Raw genomic sequence first — 21,247 nt, 5'->3', positions numbered from 1 at the left:
CGAAGACAATTCCCCTTGTCGAAACGTTGCCTCAAGCAACCTGAGGTTTTCCCCTCCCTTGTTCATTTTGCGATATATAGGATTACTTATTTTTCTATTACCTATGTATTGTTAGCTACATAAATACATAAACCCTTAGTATTTTAGCGTAAACTCTTTATTATTTGCTTCTCTTCAATATTCAGCGTATTACTTTAAAGTTGTGCCGATAATCATCGTGCAATTCTGTTTTAATAAGAATTTCTGCATAACTATGTCTAAAATATATTCCTGCATTATTATCTGTGTATGCAGGGATACCTGCAACTAGAGTTCTGTTGTTTTATTTGCAACCGTTTCTAACACAATGTTCATGTCCATCCATTCTGAGCTTGTCGTTTTCGAAGCGAAAGCTTCACAACGGGAACTCGGGCTTCAATCACGGAGCGTGTAAGTTTCACCTTCAGCTGTATTAGAGGTGAAACCATAAAAAGAAAGAAAAGAAGTTGAATTAATATTCATGACGGGAGTCGACGCCGCTGCGGCGCGAACAGATCTCCTCTAAGGGCCGCTCAGCGCGATAACTACGCTATCGCCTTTTTTCTTTCATGTTATTTATTCGACATGGTTATGTACGTACCGCGGCCGAAATGTTTAAGCTAGGACTTGCCAAGCCTTGGGCATTCGAGGTGCTAAAAGATCGTCTTCTTCCTCGCTCGAGCTGCCTGCTGGCTGGCACGCCCACCTCGTCTAATTAGAACGTGGGCTATTTCTTCACCCGTTTGTCGGTGACATATTTGGTGGAGGTGCTGGGTAGCGTCCCATGTACTCGGATTGCGCGGACACTCTCGACACCTCTTCTCCACGCGTGGACACAACACCCGTCCACAAAGCGAGCCGCTGTCTGCGAGGCCTACAGCCGGAGTTCACCCAACTGACAGCGCAAGTAAGAGCAGTAAGAGCAATGACATCAACCGTGGCTAGCCAGACAACTCAGCATTCCGGGAATGCCCCGCCATTCGTCCTTCACGCACCTCGGTCGCCGCCGCCGTTCCACGGGGACAGGTTCGAGGACGTAGAAGACTGGTTGGCCAGCTTTGACCGAGTGGCGGGCTTCAACGAATGGGACGGCGAGCGCAAATTGCGCAACGTCTACTTTGCGCTGCAGGACTCAGCCAAAATATGGTTCGAAAATCACGAAGCCTCCTTTACCACCTGGGAAGTGTTTCGACGAGAACTGCTAGCCACGTTTACCACCAGCGAAAGAAAAGAAAAGCCTGAAATCGCCCTGCACTCGAGGTCACAGCAGTCAAACGAGAGCGTCGCGATATTCATCGAGGACATGACACGACTGTTCAATCGGGCCGACCCTGCTATGCCAGATGCCAAGACGGTGCGCCACCTAATGCGCGGCGTAAAAGAGCAGCTATTTGCCGGACTGGTCCGTGACCCGCCAAGAGCAGTGGCAGACTTCACAAGGGAGGCAACGAGTATCGAGCGTTCACTGCAGGAACGGGGCGCGCACTACGGACGTGAGGCTACTGTAGCACCCGCTTCCCAGTACACGCCTACGTCGCTGCCCGCCGAGGAGCTTCGGGAGCTTGTAAGAAGCGTTGTGCGCGAGGAATTGGCGAAAATTCGCTTGGAAGCTCCACAGGCCAGTGTCGCTGCTGTAACGGACGTGGTCTGTGACGAAATCCGACTAGCTGTGCAGCCGCCCCCAGCTCCACGCCCGGCGCCCTCTGTTATGACGTACAGCGAGGCACTACGAAGACCTGGGCCAGCGATGCAAGCCTTTTCCCCGGTCGTTCCCATGCCAGTGCCATCTCTGCAGTACCCGAGCGTGGCAGTACCATCTGCGCCGCAGGAGTACAGGCCCCCCATGAGCAGAGCGCACGTGTGGCGTACGCCAAACAATCGGCCGCTCTGTTACCACTGCGGGGAGCCCGGTGTCACGACCCAACTTGAGACCCGCGATGATAACGGTGGCGGATTGAATAGCGGAAATTTCGAAAGGTCGTTTGACCACCAAGATGACCCCACCAAAAAGAATGACTAGCTGGGAAATGGTCGATGGAGCTCTTCCCACGCTCGGCTCGGTGCCAACGACCTTCCCTTCTAGAAGAACCGAGGACAGGGAAGAAAGGATGCTCCTCATCTGAGAAGACCCGAAACTAATCAGAGGAAGCCAGCGCAGCTGCGGCCGCGGCGTCATCATGCCACACCTGTGTTCGATGGACCCGAGCTGCCAACAGTATGGTTGCCTCGCAGTGCGAAAGAGCTGCTGACTTACGTTTCCTCCTCACCAGTTCCCACGGGTGGTCTCTACAACAGGTGTCTTCGTTTGCTGTGCTGTGTAGTGCCGATCTTTGTGTCGCGATGAATTGCCGCCTGGTGAAAGTGCGGAGCCTTGGGCTATTTAACCTGCGCCCAAAGTGAGCACGAACGCTCTGAATCTTGGGTAATAGGTTCATCCAGTGGCTCTGTGCCTTGGGTAACAGGCTCATCCAGTCGCTCGACGCTTTGAACTCTTAATTTTTATTCTTTGCTCTTCTTTTCAAATCTTCATCATGTAAATAAGTGTCTTAAAAAGTGCCATTAAACCTGCTTTTTTTCGTATCCCCAACCTTCGAAGCTTCAGACCGTTCCTCATCCTGTACGAGCCCCCTTGGTGCCGCAACAACTGCTCAAGCTACTCGACCCATGATACGGGCCACATCCTCCGCCACTGCCCCTACCGCAGAATGGGTTTAAGGGGGTTTTCACCTGATGCACCTCGACCGCGCTACGGTGAAAGAACACGGGATATCGAGCTGTACCTGGCTGATAACGTGCAGTCCTTGACCCCGCAGCGGCGCTAGTCCCGATCGCCATCCCCAAGGCGGTTCTCTTCGCCCGGCCGCCCATCGTCCTCTGGCCAGTTCAGAGGTGCGTCCCCACATCGGGAAAACTGAAGATGGCGTCCTCCGGGGGTAGGGCCGCCGCTACTGGACCGTGTCAAGAGCCTCCATTCGAAGATACGCCGCGACGCTCCGACCGACGACCTCTACGACGCGCTGCGACCGACTGGTTTCTGCTGAAATTCGGTATCCACTGAGAAGCACGACATTACTGCACTGGTGGATACCGGCGCCGATTTTTCTGTAATGAGCAGTCGGTTAGCCACGGCCCTGAGGAAGGTACTGACCCCTTGGTCTGGGCCGCAGATCCGGACAGCTGGTGGCCACGTCGTGACTCCGATCGGTGTCTGCACTTCGCGAATCCAGATCCGCGGAGTTATTTTTCCTGGTTGCTTTGCTGTGTTACCAGACTGCTCCAAGGGCCTCATACTCGGTTTGGATTTTCTTCAGGAGTACGGTGCCGTTATCAATCTGCAGGAGCTAATTGTGTCGTTTTCCACCCAAGGTCCTGTCCACGACGATACCGAGCCACGGAGAGCTAAGCTATGCGTCTGTGACGACCAGGTACTAATACCGTCAAGAGTCAGCATGTTTGTAACCGTAGAGTGCGATAACAGCCCCAGCACTCGTGGCATCGCTGAAACCAACATCTCGCTGCTCCTTGGTCGGCAAGTCTGTGTAGCTCGTGGAATTATGGAATTGAACAGTGGGCGAACTGAACTTCTGGTGACCAATTTTGGTTCTGAACTTCAGTGTTTGCCTGGTAAAACAGCTATTGCGTATTTCGAAGAACTTGCTGAATTCTCGGGACAGCACGCGTTGTCCGAAATCCCGACATCAGTGGAGGCACCGACCACTCCCATAAAAACCGATGTGAACCCGAACCTCCCGTCTAATCAGAAACGCTGCCTAGAGAGCATTATCGAATCGTTCCGCGACTGTTTCGCCTCGACCTCTAAGGTTAGGCAGACTCCACTCACAAAGCATCGCATTATAGTTGACGCAAACCAGCGACCGTTATGCCAGCCGCCTTATCGGATCTCTTCGAAGGAACGTGATGCCATTCGCCGACAAGATCAAGAAATCGTCCAGGACGACGTGATTCAGCCGTCGTCGAGCCCATGGGCATCGCCTGTTGTTCTAGTGGCGAAGAAGGGTGGAACCCTACGGTTCTATGTTGATTACAGGCGTCTAAACAAAGTCACTAAAAAGACGTTTATCTTCTGCCGCGCATTGATGACTTCCTGGACCGGCAACGCCACGCCACGTACTTCTCGTCACTAAATCTACGCAGTAGCTATTGGCAAATCGAGGTGAATGAACGCGACCGGGAAAAGACCGCATTTATTACACCGGATGGTCAGTACGAATTCCGGGTGCTCCCTTTCGGCTTGTGCTCGGCTCCTGCCACCTTCCAGCGGATTATGGACACCGTGCTTGCCGATCTAAAATGGCTGCCCTGCCTCGTCTACCTGGATGACGTTGTCATCTTCTCCGCCACGTTCGAAGAGCACCTGAGGCGCCTGCGGGCTGTGTTTGCCGCCATTCGTTCAGCCGGTCTTTCCCTCAAGCCCGAAAAGTGTCACTTCGCCTTCCAGGAACTGAAGGTTTTGGCTCACATCGTGAGTGCTAAGGGAGTTAGCCCTGACACCGATAAGACGGCCGCTGTCGCTGCTTTTCCCGTGTCAACCGATAAGCGCAGTGTGCGCCGCTTTCTGGGTCTCTGCGGCTATTATCGGTGTTTTGTGCAGAACTTCTCCCAGATATGTGAGCCCCTCATCCGCCTCACGAAAGATGCCGAACCGTTCTTCTGGGGCCAAGAGCAACAACAGGCCTTCGAAGACCTCCGCACTCATCTCCAAAGGTCGCCCATCCTTGGCCACTTCGACGAGTCAGCCGACACTGAACTACATACAGACACCAGCAACATCGGCCTCGGTGCGGTCCCAGTGGCAGGATGGTCTCGAACGCGTAATCGCATACGCAAGGCGCACCTTGTCACGCTAGGAGGCGAACTATCCCACTACTGAATGCCTGGCAATTGTGTGGGCAGTGACTTTCGCCCATATTTATACGGAAGCCCGTTCAGAGTTGTCAGTGATCACCATTCGCTGTGTTGGCTAGCGAACCTAAAAGATCCCTCGGGGCGGCTTGCACGCTGCAGCCTTCGTCTTCAAGGGTTCGATGTCACCGTCGTTCGGTAGGAAGCACAGTGATGCCGACTGTCTGTCTCGTGCCCCTGTCGAGGACAACCGAGCTGATCCCGACGACGATTCTTTGTTTCTCGGCGCCATCTACACGTCCGTCCTCACTCAACACCAAAGAGACGACAGTGAACTGCGGCCTCTTATTGAGTATCTTGAAGGAAGCGCAGAGTCGCCCCCTCGACTGTTCTCACGTGGTCTGTCGTCATTCTGTTTGCGCGATGGCGTTCTGTATAAGATAAACTAGCGCCCGACGGAAGCTGTCTATCTGCTCGTCGTACCTGCGCTTTGCGCGAAGAAGTCCGGCAGGCGTGCCATGATGACCCATCTTCTGATCACCTGGGTTTTTCTCACACTTTGGCGCGGATACGCCAAAAATACTACTGACCCAGGGTTGCTGCAGTTGTACAGCGTTACGTCCGAACTTGCCGCCAGTGCCCACGTCGCAAGACTCCACCGACTAAGCCAGCCGGACTACTACAGCCCATTGATCCGCCACAAGTCCCCTTCGACCAAGTCGGCATTGACTTACTCGGCCCCTTTCCGCAGTCCTCGCTGGGTAACCGCTACATTGTGGTGGCCACCGACTACCTCAGCCGGTACTGTGAAACTAAAGCTCTCCCCCGTGGTACCTCTGACGAAGTTGCGAACTTTTTCGTTCAACACATTGTGCTTCGTCATGGTGCCCCCATCGTCGTTATTGGCAGCAGTGACAGCGGTGCACGCAGACGCTGATTTCAATCCTGCACCTTGCAGGAACGGCGGGGGAGCTTTTAACTTGGCAGTAAAGCATTGCTATCAAGCACGGGAATCATCATCGTGACATCAGCTAGCCATCCCTGCATACTTGGCCTGATCATCGTATCAAGCGCTCTTAGCCGTACCTCATGACAAGCTGGACCCCGGGACACCCGACCGACATCTATAAAGCCCGGACATCGACAGCGATCTGCTCATTGGCAGCAGTGACAGCGCTGCACGCAGACGCTGATTTCAATTCTACACCTTGCAGGTTAGTGAACTGATCAGTTTTGGGAATCTGGTTTTATTTCTCTCGCTGTCACTGCTGCCTTGAGTGTTCTCTAGCCTGTTGTTATTGCATTTTTTTTGACATGGCTAAAGAAGTTGCCAAGTTATTTCAGGATTTTAGAGAGGAAGTGAAGGCAGAACTGAAAAACTTGAAGGACGCACTTGAACGCAGTTTTAGATCCGAAATGAGAAATGTGAAAACTTCTGTAGACGAAATGAAAGAAAGCATGGACTTCATGAGCAAGTCGCTTGATGAGACAAACCAGCGGCTTGAAGTAACCTTGAGCGAAAACAAAGAACTGAAAAAGGAGAACCAAATGCTTCAGCAAAAGCTTTTCAAGGCCGAGAAGGACCTGACGGAAACTCAAGCAGCGCTCCTTAAGTCTGAACAGTATTCGCGAAACAGAAACCTAGAAATTAAAGGAGTTACGGAGGAACCAAATGAAAATCTTCCACAGATGCTTGAGAAAATTGGTAAAGCAGTTGGCGAACCCATCACACGGAATGACATTGATGTGTGTCACAGGGTGCCGACCAAAGATGCAAACAAGAAAAACATTATCATTCAATTTCAACGCCGTGAAAAACGTGACAAAGTTCTTCAGCTCGCCAAAAAGAAACGACTAACAAATACTACCCTAAGCCAGACTTCTGATGAGCCCATTTTCATCAACTAACACCTATGGCCAGCTATGGAAAAACTGTTAGGCATGGCTTCTGCCCGCAAGTACGAGCACGGTTGGAAGTTCGTATGGACACGAAACGGTGCCATCTTTGTGCGGCGCACTGCGTCATCCCAGTCATTTCGATTACTCGAGAAACTGATCTAGACAAGATCAGCAGCGACGCGCAGGACACTGCGTCACCAGGAGTCGTCCCGAACAGCGATGCTTCTGAGTAGGAAGGACTTCTAATACTTATCTATTCTCATATCAGAAATGTCCAGTGCTTCCACTTCTCCCGAAGACATCGCTAAGCTTATCAAACAAAGCAACACAGCCAAGTGTCTTAAACTGCTGCATTTGAATGCGAGATCAATCGAGTCAAAAAAGGATGACATATCTGCCTTGCTTGAATCTTGCCATTGCAAGTTTGATGTCTTTTTTTTTACGGAGACGTGGTACAACCAAAACTCTATTTTGTGCCACCCAAATATCAGCATTTCTGTTTAAATCGCATAGACAGGAGAGGAGGCGGCGTGTCAATACAAACGTTGTTATCGCATTGCGAAATTGTGAATGAATATAGCTTTATCACAGACGACTACGAAATACTTAGCGTGAAAAAAGATAATTTGTTTGCAGTGGTGTGCCGCCCTCCCGCCGGTAATGTTCGCGTATTCCTCGAGTTCTTTGAACGCTTTCTTTCTTACACAAATGACTCGGCATACACATTAACAATTGGAGGGGATTTTAATATAGATCTATGCAAAACGTATCATTACGAGAAAGCATTTGACTCAGTGGAAACCTGAGCTGTCGTGCAAGCATTGCGGAATCAGGGTGTAGAAGAATGTTGTGTGAAAATATTGGAAGATATTTATAACGATGGCACAGCCACTATAGTAGTCCATAAAGTCAGCAATAAAATTCCAATACGGAAAGGTGTCAGGCAGGGAGACACGATCTCGTCAATGCTCTTCACTGCCTGCTTACAGGAGGTATCCCTCAGCTTCTATCCTACTTCCGCCATGTTTCCCCAGAGTGCACTCTCTGCGGAGAATCGCACGCCACCCTGGACCACATCCTCTTCTGCAGCCCAGCCGATCCTTCCCCGCAGGGACAGCCCGCCATCGGTACATGGGAGGAATGAGAGGCCCTCCTTGCGTCGCAGGACCCGGACGCGCAATTTCGCTGTGCGAACCGGGGTGCCAGTGCCATGGCCCTACGTGGCCTGGACACATGCGCGTAATGTGAGGGCTGTGCGGTGGCCCTGAGACCTTGCACGGTCCAAACTCGCTTGCGAAATAAAGTTTTCCATCCATCCATCCATCACTCCGGGGACTGGAATGGGAACAGTTGGGGATAAGAGTTAATAGAGAATACGTGAGTAATTTGCGATTCGCTGATGACATTGCCTTGCTAAGCCACTCAGGAAAAGAACTGCAAAGCATGATCAATCAGTTAGACAGGCAGAACAGAACGGTGGGGCTAAGAATTAACACGCAGAAAAACAAAGTAATGTTCAACAGCCTAGCAAGGGAACAGCAGTTCGCAATTGGTAGCGAGGTGCTGGAAGAAGTAAGAGAATATGTCTACTTAGGGCAGGTGGTACGCAGATCCGGATCATGAGAGGGAAATAACTAGAAGAATAAGACTAGGGTGGAGCGCATATGGCACGTTCTCTCAGATCATGAATGGTAGCTTACCAATATCCCTGAAGAGAAAAGTGTACAACAGCTGTATCCTACCGGTACTAACCTATGGGGCAGAAACGTGGATGCTAACAAAGAGGGTTCAGCCTAAGTTATGAACAACGCAGCGAGCTATGGTAAGGAAAATGATAGGTGTAACGTTAAGAGATCGGAAGAGGGCGGAGTGGGTGAGGGAACAAACGCGGGTTAATTTCTCTTAACGTGAACTGTAATTTAGCCGATCAATTTTAAATAATTATTTCAGAAAGCGTTTAGATATCGCAAAAGAGATCTCATCCGGTAGCTTGTTGATAATATCCGGGACATAAGCACAAAGCTGATAGATAGAGGAGAACCGACATAACTAATTTGTTTTTAAAGCTGCTGGAAGAAGGTATTTTAATGTTTAAAAGCGGATGTCGCAGATTTAAAATTTTGTATTTTTAGATCTCGCAAGATAATTGCAGCACGTAATGCTTCAAAAAATCAATGAACATTTTAGGAATGTTCTCTATAATGCTGCCGATCGCGCTCCTTCAAAGACTCGGGCACAAACCGAAGACAGTATTGCCATATCTAAGCACTCTGTAAGATGTTGAACGACAGTCATTCTACTGGCCCCAGGTTTGAGCAAATCAAGAAAACTATTGCAGTCTAGTTGTTGTCCAAAAATACCTAAAAAAACTTCACACAGCCCGCGTGTTCAGTAGACGAACATGAAGATGAAACACGGTCGGCCTGACCAATGTAACTAGTGAGGTAACTGTAATACAGTAGTCTGTAGCGAAGAGCAGGAACAGACCATGCAGTTGTGTTTTTGTAGCAGTTACCATTCCAGTATTGTACACACCATTTTGCAACCTACCACTGGCGGTTTTGTTAGAAAAAATTGGCAGTTGCTTAGCTGTGGTTAAGCCTGGATAGTGATACATAAGCGAAAATGTTTTCAGCCCGGCAAGGGCTTTAAGAATGAGTGCCAAATTTAAGGCAACAAAAAGCGCTGGATTCAAGAAGGTTACGGGCTACAGCAACGAAGCGTACATAGACAACGTTGTTTTTGCATTCCTGTCTCGCTTCAGAAGTAATTTCTTATGACCAAGGAGGCCTTTACGTTGAACTGTTTCCGCGTCTCATGTCTGAACTCGAAGTTGTTGCAGGCTTCCGGGTGTGAGCGACGTAGAAGTAGCATGAGAAACCGACTCCGCTTGCAGTTGGGGTCTGTCGCTCAACCAGAGAAGACAACAAGGCATTCCGAAATGCAGGGCGTTTTTCGTCTGGTATCCGGGCTTCCAATCTGAAGAGATTCAGGTACTTTTCTGCGTGCAAGAAACAGTCAATTAAGTATTGGCCCATAAAAAGAAGTTTTTAAACACTGCTGCTTATGGCCAATATTTAATACAATGCTCTCCTTTCCACGCAGAGAGCTGAAAACGTTTACCAACATTCCGTGAAAAATTTACCAACATTACTTGTTGTTCTGTAAAGAAGTGTTAGCGCGTTCCTTGTTGTTAAAATTGTGATGATGAACCACATTGTATTGGCCTTAATTTATAATAAGCGTTGACTCAATAAATGACTGATGCACTAATTATTTCATTCGAAGACGACTACTCACACTACAAAGTATATTTCCGTCTAGTCCTTCCTACACGCATAAAAGTATTACCCAGACTTAGTGCGTCGACTCCAGGGTTCTGCCTGCATCAGCATTTCGTCAATATACGCTACATTGTTGGTGGACCCCGTACTAGGGACTAATTTCGCACTAAGCGCTAGTTGGCGCGCTCGTCTTCGAGCGGAAGGGAGAAAGTGAACACTCGCGTTTGCATATTCATAGGCGCGAGAAGAACATACAATGCATAAGGTTGCAGCAGGATATTCGTACATTAACGCGGTACGAGCTACGGATTCATGGCACCCCAGGCATATCTCTAGTTTTGATAATGATAGTAAATTTTTATGGCGCAAGGGCATCTGCGGTCAAGGAGCGTCATGGCACACGGTACTTCCGTGTACTCGAGCTGGGGTCAAAGGTTCATTTCACTTCGTTTTACTGCGTAAAAGGACGCACTGGCGGTTTGAAAAGCGTGACCACACACTCTGCTGTTCACGCTAAGAGTGTATCACCCTCTAACTCCTTTGTGGCGTCTTTTTTTTCGGCATTCAAATAAAGGCCGCGAAATTTCAAAAATACCATGTTACTGCGCTCATAAGCTACCATACAGCAGCGCTCCCAAACGCGTTTTGAACGAACTAAACGCGCGCGTCGATCGTGGGCAAGTGAGCGTCCGCGCAGCTCAGTTCGACATACTACACAATGATACAAGTAAAGAGAACGAAGGCTGCTTCGTAGTAGTCAACTTCTCTGATTTCTCTTCCTCTTCTGTTTTTTCTTGTCTGTGATGTCTCGATAAAGGCTAAGCCTGAATTGGCTGTCGGTGGTTTTTCTGTCGCTGATATCTGACCACAACCCACCCTTTCAATCTGCGGGAGGAAGTGCTGGGGGACTTTTAAGGCCATCCTGATCTCGGCGTTGGGGGCTCATTTCAAATCGCTGAGCCCGTAAGCTTGTTCACTTAAAGAGCGTTTGTCAGCTCTACAGTGCGCTAGCGCTAGAGCTCATTGATATGACTTTTAATATTTGCGGGTTTCTTTAAATGGTGGAAAAAAGTTCCACACAGCAGATACCTCGGTGAAACGACTTAGATCAGTTTTCTCTTAAACCCTTCTACTATTTACTACTTCACAAAACTAGCTTGACCTTACAGTGGATATAAAAATTTTTTCCCATAATTATTCCTTGATAAAAATTTGATTAAGGTGAATTTAAAAAAATTGCTTCGGTTTAGCTTTGGTTAAACCTGGTAGGTTGCGTAAGCATCCATAGCGTTCCATTCGGGGTCATCACCGGTTGTAGACGATCCGGTTTCGATAGAGGCGCGGTGCGCCCGTCTAGCAGCTTCTTGAGCGCGCCGCTTAGCAATGCGCTGTTGGCGTTCTTCATCTGTCTCCGAAGCCCTTTGTCGTTTCCTGGCTTCGTCAAGCCGACGTAGCCTCCCTTTCTGTTTATCAGGCGGCATAACGACGGAGCTGGCAAGCGAGTGAACGCATTTTATACCCCCTTCCCGTTCTCCAGCCTCCTCTCCACACTCCACAGCCGGCTAGAGCGCGGCGAGGGCAGCCCCTCCACTCGGCAGCGGCGCCGCTACAGCTGTAGTGCGCCGCCCTTCAAGTTCAAACGTGCCTCGCGGCCGCCCCGACGCATCGGGCTGAAACCTGTCGTAATACTGCCTACGCAATAAAATAGTCTGAGGGGCGCCTCGCGACAGGGGGAAGCAATATGTCGTTGGTGTCACCCAACTGCCGGGCACCGTTGTTTTTTAATTCTTGGGCAAATTTACGAGAAACACCCTGCTAGGAAGCTGTGCTTTGTATTGTCTGAAGAGCAACTGCACTGGACGTGGTTGGAGTCGTCTGAGGACGCTCAAATGCGTTATATTCTATTCTTTTGTAGTTGGGGAAGTTGTAAGCAGTAGTGAAGACTATTACTAGGTAAAATTTGTTATTTTCCGGTCTTTATGGCGTTGCACTGTTTCTACCAATTACGAGTTCTGCAACACAATTGCATGAGACTACCAGGTTTCAGTCGAAGACACGTTTTAGCTAAATATTCCTCTGGCTGTATGTGCCAGCAGATAGAAGAGTGCTTAAAGCCAGGAAACAAAGTAACGAAACTTAACGTTAACAACTAAAATTAGGATGAGTAGCTGTTTAGTCTTGCATAACAGTCTCTTCCGACAGAAGGAAACAGCAAAAAAAAAAAGCGTTGTCGAGTGTCCTTCGCATGAAGTTTGAGTTGTTTAGATTGTCCTTAGGCTTTATCTTACCACGTGTTTTTACGGCACTTCATCTCTCCCTAATGTTATCCCTAGGGCTTCTGCATATTCAAAGATCGCGCTCCCTGATGACTGAAATTGCTGTCTTGCCATTGACGACCGGTGAAACATGTGGGCTACGTCCACCGTATTCGAGGGGGCTAACGCTTGTCCTTACCCATGCACACCTTCGCTGAAGGGAAGGTCCACACACTGGAGTAAGTATGAAACGAAACCAATTCAAGTCCTGCTGCTTCGACAGCACTCCTTTCTTCAGCTTCCAGCTCTTCACACGGCGTCGGCTCGTCGAATCGTAAGCGCGTCGACAATATCTCGCTTGGGTTCTGCAAGAAATACATGTGCATGCCCGCGGTGTGTCAAAGCAGAGGGGGGTTGCTGGATACAGTTTATAGGTATAGCAGCAGGGCAAACGACTGAACTTGTGTGAAGTGACAGAGAACACTGCCAAACGCTCGTATTTGAAGAGCGCACGTCTAGCGTCTATGGTACGGTGGCGTAACATTTCTTTAAATATCCACGCTAATACAAACGCAGCCAGATGTTAACAGGACTGAAAAAAGCGACACTTATGCCCTGATCAACAGGTATGTGCACATGGCGGAAAAAGGAAGTGACTGAGGAGCAGAGAAGATTGGCCTGCTGCACGAGCTGAGAGGTCTGGTAGTCAGTATAATTTTGCCAACATTTTACATTCCTCTTCGTCGAGATTGACCACTTCGAATAAAATATGAATTTTGGCGAGTAATGCGTTGTGTGCATGCGCACAATCAAGACTGCCAAAGAAAATTACACATATGCAAAAGGCTACGTGACTCTGTCCGATTCATGACAACGTAAGGATGAATCGTGTATATTGCGGTTTACTGCATGGTCACCCATTCGAACGAATGCAATCATCAGTATCGCGTGCCTATCGAGTGTAATTTTCTCCCATATAGGGAACGACATGGTGTAAGATAGAACGGAGCGCCGAACTCCGCTTATTAACGGCGACCAATGGTCCTTGACTGGAGCAAGCTTTGTAGGGATAATGACAGGTGGCGCTCGGATTCGGCATTGGCAGTGGTAGGACGCTACCACCACACCACTGCGATGGCGGTTCCGCCCTCTGTAATGAGCATGCTTGCTCTGCTGGAGTGCGCATGCGCTGTGCCATGCATAGCGCGTGTTGTATATTTCCTGGCCCTGCAATGGCGCGTCGAGTGCATTAGCTGTGCTGCTGGTGACCACAGTATTCCTTTTCGCGGCAGTGTCCAGAGGGTGGGTTACATTGCACCTAGTTATAGAGCGCCTCGATATTTCTGCAAGGAAGGTAGTGAAAGAGGCAAACGATGCACAAAACTGTGTCAGTGAGAGAACGGCATTGGAGGAAGAAAGTGCAGCACAGCGCTGAGTGCTGGACCCACGCTGGCTGTTCATGTAGCTGAATGACGCCTGCCGAATCCATTGCGGTGCACAAAATTCAGCGCTCCTCTTGATTTATTTCCTTGGAAAAAGAGTAACCTACACAGCGGTCGTACACACACCATTTGAGTACTATGTGTAAAGAAATATTAAATAAAATTGTGAATCGGAGAACTTAGCGTTAGAAACAAAACTTTGGCTGTGAGAGATGCGGCATTATGGGACACGGGTTAATTTCGTCCGCGCTGGGTTCTTTAACGTCTGCTTTCATCGCACAACACTTGCGCGTTTTTCTAGTTCTCCAACGCAAATAAAAAAATAAAATTGTTGGCCAAAAAAAAGTTAAAATTCATTTGAAATATCAAACCGAACCTGATCATTCGCCGAGTTGTGAAATTTGAAATTATAATAATTAAGTTACAGAAAAATAATCAGTAAAGAACACCAACGTCGGCAGTAGGTCTCCGAGGGCTAGAAAAATAAACCACATTTTGACATTAATGAACTGATGCACAGGGCAAATGCTGTTTCACTAAAAGCCTTTACTTATACACTAAATACAATGTGCTATTAAGCGCACACGTTGATACAGAATTACATTTCATGAAGAAAATGTGCACGCTTGCAACACTGTCGAGACGGCAGTAAAATACTAGGTGTCCCACATGAATCTCCAAAATATGCATGCGCAAGATAAAATAGAACTTCAGTTGTGCAAAATAAACTTTTTTTTGTAGTATAATGACAGCAATGTTGATTTATCTGAATAAATCATTCTCGGAAATTAAGCATTCATCGGCAAGGTATTGCTTAGTGTATTCACTTAGAAGTAATACTCGACGGCGTTCGTCACTTGCTCTTTGCTGCTGCTTTACAGAAGGAAAAAGGCCTACGTTTTGGCATTCACGAAGGTCCTGAACAAACATTTAAGAGTGGAACGAAGAAATTTACCTAAAACTCACAGAGAGGCAAGCAGAAGGAAGGCTGTTTCCGAGAGCAAGACGTTATCAACTTATGTTAGCCCTTGCCATAGTAACCTCTACCAACACCATTGGATTGGTGATAGTACTGTTTCGTTCTCTCCAAGCGCACAACCCATGTGGCCATGCAAAATTCTGCTCATTGGATGGCAAGGAAAATTAACTCAACAGCATCTAACTCCCATATTACAATTTACGATTAAAGCAAGAATGTACTGTCGGCACCGACATATAGGCCACAAATGCAGATCACTTCGTTGCTTTTGTCTTTCTGGACATGGCGGCATCCTAGACGAATCGGCGCAAGAAAAATTAACACATTATTGGCATTGAACTCAGCACGCTGTGTTGATTTTGCCCATAAGTGGGTTGGCATTATCACTATAATTAGCAAGGCTAACTATTCTAGGGTAGAAAAGTATTGCTATTGTATCTTTCATTTACTCTGTGCATATAAATGTGGAGATAGCAGGTTTGTTACGCATCGGAAACCGGAATGCGTCAATAATTAAGTTGAAACTGGCTTTTGGGACAGTATCGGATAAACATTCGTTGTTTTGTTAAAAAGATATCAGGAAGTTCTGAACAAAGCTTGAAATGATGAAGCTTGTGCACGTGATTATGTATGCAAAACAGTACACGCTTACGATTTGTCTCAAAGGTATTTTCTTATTGGTTAAAGAAATTTCGTCTGTAACGATGACCAGTAACATAACTCGCGTACCTAACAAGTACTGATGAACATTGGTGATGCAGAAATGCACTCACCGGAGCGAGGCCCGTCCACGTTTCCATCTTGTAGACCTGGTGCACAGAGTCTGAAATTGTTGACCTAAAGAGGTTGAAGACAAGGCAATCTCCGTCTTCTTTAAGGAGGTGATTAATGTTGTAGTACGCCTTCTCCAAGTCCTTCACGAAGTGCAGTGCCTGGAAAGCGTAAACTCCGTCGAAAACGCCATATTTATCCGTTATGGTACGAGGATCGCCATGCTCTATATCTAGTTGTTCGTAGAAGACTTCCGGGTGGTGATGTTTTTTCCGCGCGTGGTGGTGGTGGTGAAAACTTTTAATTTCTGAAATAGAGTTTGGGAGCCACAGAGTGGCCACGCTACATGGTCGGCGTCCCTAGTCCGGGACACCGCATGACAATGCCCCGTCTCTAGCCCGTTTCACCAGAGCCCTTTGGGACTCAAGCGAGGAGCAGTTGAGAAGGGCAGTCTCCCATGCCTCTCTGGAAGGGGTAGGGGGTAGTCGAGCATCTCTGTTGATATGTCAACAGCCACGACGCGTTTGCATGGCCGCAAGCGTGGCTACAAATGTTCGGTGAGGAAGTCGGCGGGACCGCAGCCCAAGTCAAGGTACTGTCCCTGGTAATCAGGTGGACTTTTGAACTTGATAGTCTCCATAGCCTTGAGATTCTCACGAAACCTGTTGGCGCTCAAGCTAACGTAGAGCACAGGATTCATATCGCAGCTGCTGTGTTGTGTATTTTCTGTGCTGGTTACTGTGGCGGTCTTGGATGGCGGCGTGTTGACTTGGGGCAGCATGATGTCGACTCGTGCACAATGCTGTGAAAGAACAAGGCATGTCAACCAATGTGAGCGGCCATCAACATAGTACGCTGACAAACTTGGTTGATGCACATCAGTGCTCTGGGCACATAGCCTGGCTGTGGTGATGCTAGCTAGCTTTCCCAAAACAAAGAAAGTGAAGGCTCCTAGGAAAAGCGTGTTTGCGTCCTTAGAACAAACGCGTCCGTGCAGGCCAGTGCAACCGGAGGAGGGGGCCTGGGGTCAAGGACTTAATACGGGCTACATTTGTATGTTTGCAATCGGTATGCTGTGTCAGCAAGCTCTAATCTTTCGCAGGGCTAGTTGCGTAGTCATATTATTTTCTTAGAACCACTTTTTCACATATCACATTAAACTATAGTTTCGTCGGCTCATAGAAGTGTTATAATATCTCAAGTGCGTTCCAAAGCAGCGTTTACAAGACAATAGATGTAAAAAACAAAACAATGGGAGTATAAATACACAAGGGTGCGCTTAAAAATCTTTCATAGCTTGTTATGAGTTAGCGCTGAAGTCGTCCGCGAACATTGCTAAACGTTTTGCCGCGGACTAAAATACAAAATTGCCAGGTCGCAATATCTTGCCGAAAAGTTGGGGGAGACACTTAAAGTCCACCTTACGGGTATGACACGATAGCGTAATGGCTTAATTGCCATATATGCCGAAAGTCATTCTCTACTTTCTTAGATCTCTGGGCGTCCTCATAGCACTACTTGCGCAATAGTGCAGCGGGCAAGCGATGCGCGACTGGCTTGCGATGGCAGGTGATGCCAGCGGTGGGCCTTGTGCGACCCAGGTTGCTCTTCCCGAGCGGCAAATCATTAAGTGCCATTCGCCATGGCGGGCAGTGTGCTCACAATCCGGTGGACAGGTGACACCACAACTTCAAGTAACCTAGTGAACCAACTCTCGCCTAGGTTTGTTTCTGGGCAGCACCTGCCAGAATCATGCTCATGATTTTTCGATCACAACGCCGACGCACGATTTTAACGCCATCGAGTTAAAGACCCCGTTACACAGGAAATCCGGCTTCGGCGTTATCGGCGCTGTGAACTATTAATACGGTGGCATAGAGTGACCCAGGCAGCCAGACATCGTAGAAGCGACCTTGGTGGGCTACGTAGGTGGACTGTGAGCAAACTAACCACCCTGGCAGGTTGCTGTTAAGTTGAGGTTGCTAGGGAAGGGCGACTTGGGTTGCACAAGACCCACAAGACCGTCGCAGGGCACTGGCACATCTCTCATCCGATGTACTATTTCGCAAGGAGTGGTATGAAGACTCCCATGGACATTTGAGTGTAAAGTTGAGAAATATTAATCCCCCATATATGGCCATTAACTAAATAACGCTGTCGCGTAATATCCTTAAGGCGGAGCCTAGGTATCCCTATAATTTTCTTTGTAACGGGGGCGGTTAACGCCGCAATAAGGGGCACGTAATTTTCATTCTTAATGGCAATGATGAGCTGAAAAATTGAACCAAGAATACACATTTTGCTTGTTTTTTTGCCAACTCATTTGAACCGATTCAAATCTGTTCCAACTGTGCCCCACATCCGAATCCAACAGGTGTGATCCCGTAGCCGAATAAAAACCGAAAAAAAAATTCCAGGATGACAACCCATGTCCTACTTTCTTCTTGAGGAGGTGACCCGACAGTTGTGGCTTGTTTGCTACGGCCGAGGACCTCCATCCACTCTGGCGCCGCCGTTTTGACTGTTATTCAAGAACAAGTGACGAGAGCGCTACCATCTGTTCACCCGTAGTCTCCTGTTGCGGCGCCGCTCACGCACAGTAGAAGTAAATCGGCACACGCGAGTGGTAGACACACTGCTTCCTTGTCCGCTGTACCTTAGGAGCACGTGGAGGCTGCGATGGGCCGGCGGACCCATCTTGCAGTTTTAATGCTCCTCTAATCGTTTCTGATACCAGTGCCTACCAGAGGGCGTTTTATATAAGTTACACATTTCTGTTGTCAATTTAACGGCCTTTCGGTCCTCTGTCCGTGGTCATTCAGGTATACCCGCGGCTTTCAAGCTTCTGTGGTAAGCAATCCGACCATTGGGTTGTTGGCGACCGGAGTTTGTCATTGGCTGAATTTACATGTTGAAAAAATATCGAAGAAACTTTGAACCGTAAGTGGAGCAATATCGCGGACTCGGGCATTTCTGCCATTAAAAATAGAACTTCACATATATCACGCTTTGTTCGTTTCGCAACTAAATTATTAGAGTTTAGTGTGGCTAACAACAACCAACCAAATTTAAACAAAATTCTAGTTTTACTGAAAAAGGCTATGCTTCACATATTTTTCTACACTACGCATCTCCTACATTGCATTTGATTCAGATCCATAATATTATAAATGTGAACCGCATATATAAACACATACTTTTACGCTTATATCACCTCTCTGCTGCCATCTTTCGGTCACTTATAGAAATAACTGATCCACTGCAGCACCAAAATAATATTTTAAAGAGAAGAAACAACAACAAATGGTTATTTACTTATTTCCGCAGCGATTACAAGTTCGAGTCCTCTCGCCACAATCTACCGTGTATATAACATGAGCACTCACACAGCAACTTTCTAAGGCTGTCAACTACTCCAGCTGTTCTCCACTTTGTGGTCTAAAATTCTTACTCAAAAATATGCTTTCTTGATATTTCTTTGCATTTCTCTCGCTGATACGCCTGTACATTATTCCATGCATTTTGAAATAAAATTTCTGTCTTTCTAATGTTGTATTGTGATATTTTGTTGTAGAGGAACATATTTGCATTATTCAGAGGTCTCGCTTGTACTGCTTTGCAAGGGTGACCTGGGTCTCGCCAAGCTGTCTGATTTCAGCTTTTAGCCCAGGTAACCCACCAGAATGTCTTGTAAATAAAGTTCAATGTCAATGTCAAATGTCAAATGACTGGAGTCCCGGGTGCGCGGATGAGTATGGGACATATGCGTAAGCGTATGGATGAGTATGGGACATACACGCACCTGCACCGAAATATGTGCCGGAAGAGAGGATGACTGTTATCTGACAGACACTATTCGGCAGCCAGCCAGCACGAGACGCTTAAACGTTGTCACCTTCACGCGCCACACGAGAACACAACCTGGCAATATAATAGCAGTAGTGTATAGAATAAATAACACATCTCTGTACAATAAATACACGTGCAATAAATGCCATATGATTAATAAAGCTGAGGGGACGGCCGAGACGCAGAAAAACAAAGCTGCTCCTTTTGCGCATCGGCAGCTACGAATGCCCCTTCTGCTTTTTATCTGCTGCCCTCATGTTCTGAAGATGAAGTTCATGGTCAAAATATTTCGAACAGTTCCTTATATTCTTCAGGCTATGCTATGTTCTTTTTTTTTAATTTTGAACGAGGTCCCCTAAGGTCTGAATATAGTGCCAGGTGAAAACATTTAATGTTTGAAATGTACGACGGGTAATATGCAATGCAAATTGTTCAGCGTTCAGAGATAGCCTGTTGCACAATAATAAACTTACCGAATATTAGGCTGCAAGATACTTACATTTAAGAACTGACACGATTGTTAGCAACTCGCGTGCAATAGCCGCTTTTGGCTCCAAAAGTGAAACAGAGGAGGAGAGTGCAGGAGACCTTTCCTTTGCTGCTCTCTGATGTATGTATAGCGCGCGGGTATGCGTACAACGGTGACGCACGTAAGGTGTGCGGCTGACTAGACCGTTCGTTTTGATGTTCGCGTCCTCTGCTGTCCGGGCGAAACCGCGCAGTTTTTCGGCATAGCCTGCTGCGTTTTACTTTTGTTGCACCTGTACATACATACCAACGCGTGCAGTCGGGGACAATAGTCTGTGGACCAGCTGTTTCTAAAACGAAGTCGATAGCTCTACTGTTAGAAGGTGGCTCTAGACCCCACTTGGGCAGATGAAAGAACAAAATTTTGAGTTTAAGCTCCACATGTGTGCTCTCCAGAAGCCAACTAATAGCAGAACTATCGGCTTCGTTTGAGTAGCACGTGGTCCACGAACTTTTGTCCCCAACTGTATGTTGGGAATGATGCCCGTGCCTATTTCCATTGAGTGCAATTGCACGGCATGCGCTGCCTGTCCAGATTCATACGGCGACCTCCAAATGAGCGAAGTGCCAATATAAAAAGATGGGTTGTATATTTTGCGCAAAAAAGTATACAAAACTATTCACTGAGGCTCGCTTTGATGAGTTGTATATTACTGGGTTTGTTAAACGTGATATATACTGGATTACTTATTTTTCTATTTCTGATGTATTTTAGCCTCTTGTATATTATAATTATATATACCCGTTAGTATTTTGGCATATACGCTTTAGTATCTATTTTATTCAATATTGGGCGTCTTCCTTTGGTGTTGTAGTGATAATCCCCATGCAGTTACGTTTTAGATAAAAATTTCTGAATAATTATGTCTAAAATATATTCCTGCATTATTTTCTGTGTCTGCAGGAATACCTGCAACGATAGCTTTGTTGATCTAATTGTGACAGTTTCCGACACAGTGGCCATAGGTACCAATTGTGAGTTTGTCTTTTTTCATGTGGGTTAATCGGCTCGTCAAGATGCCTTAAGCCCCCATTTCCTGATTTGTTTTCGTTTCAATTGGTGAAATAAAGTCTGAATCATTTCTTGAATGAATTTTTTAGAATAAAAATTGTAAACAAAACTGGGCTCTCTGACATGGATTTCGATTGTTTTTACGAAAGAGCCGGAACGTTCCCTCAAAAACACATTTATTGGGCAATGCTTATGATTGGATAGGGCGCACAGAAGATGAGCTAGGAAAGGGAGCTCTGTTTTTAAATATTCATGGCTCATAAACACTATAGACACTGCTTTTCTAAACAGGCCTGCATTCGATGCGGCAGTACCTGAACAGAACCTCGGAATTTACCTGTTTTGAA

At 47.3% G+C, this 21,247-nt stretch overlaps 1 pseudogene across 1 annotated transcript; it reads right to left on the bottom strand.

Annotated features, from left to right (window-relative positions):
• Positions 1-9,572: 9,572 nt before the first annotated feature.
• LOC149360195 (4-vinylphenol methyltransferase 2-like) lies at positions 9,573-16,310 on the bottom strand (annotated as a pseudogene). Its single transcript, XR_016288201.1, has 4 exons — positions 15,995-16,310; positions 15,514-15,791; positions 12,519-12,684; positions 9,573-9,781 (listed from the first exon to the last, which is right to left on the bottom strand). The product of XR_016288201.1 is annotated as a 4-vinylphenol methyltransferase 2-like (transcript).
• Between the last annotated feature and the right edge of the window lie 4,937 nt (positions 16,311-21,247).

This window comes from Amblyomma mixtum, chromosome 2, assembly GCF_055824585.1.
Source record: "Amblyomma mixtum isolate Tamu chromosome 2, ASM5582458v1, whole genome shotgun sequence".
Classification (NCBI taxonomy): domain Eukaryota; kingdom Metazoa; phylum Arthropoda; class Arachnida; order Ixodida; family Ixodidae; genus Amblyomma; species Amblyomma mixtum.
This window is presented reverse-complemented; position numbering and strand designations above follow the sequence as displayed.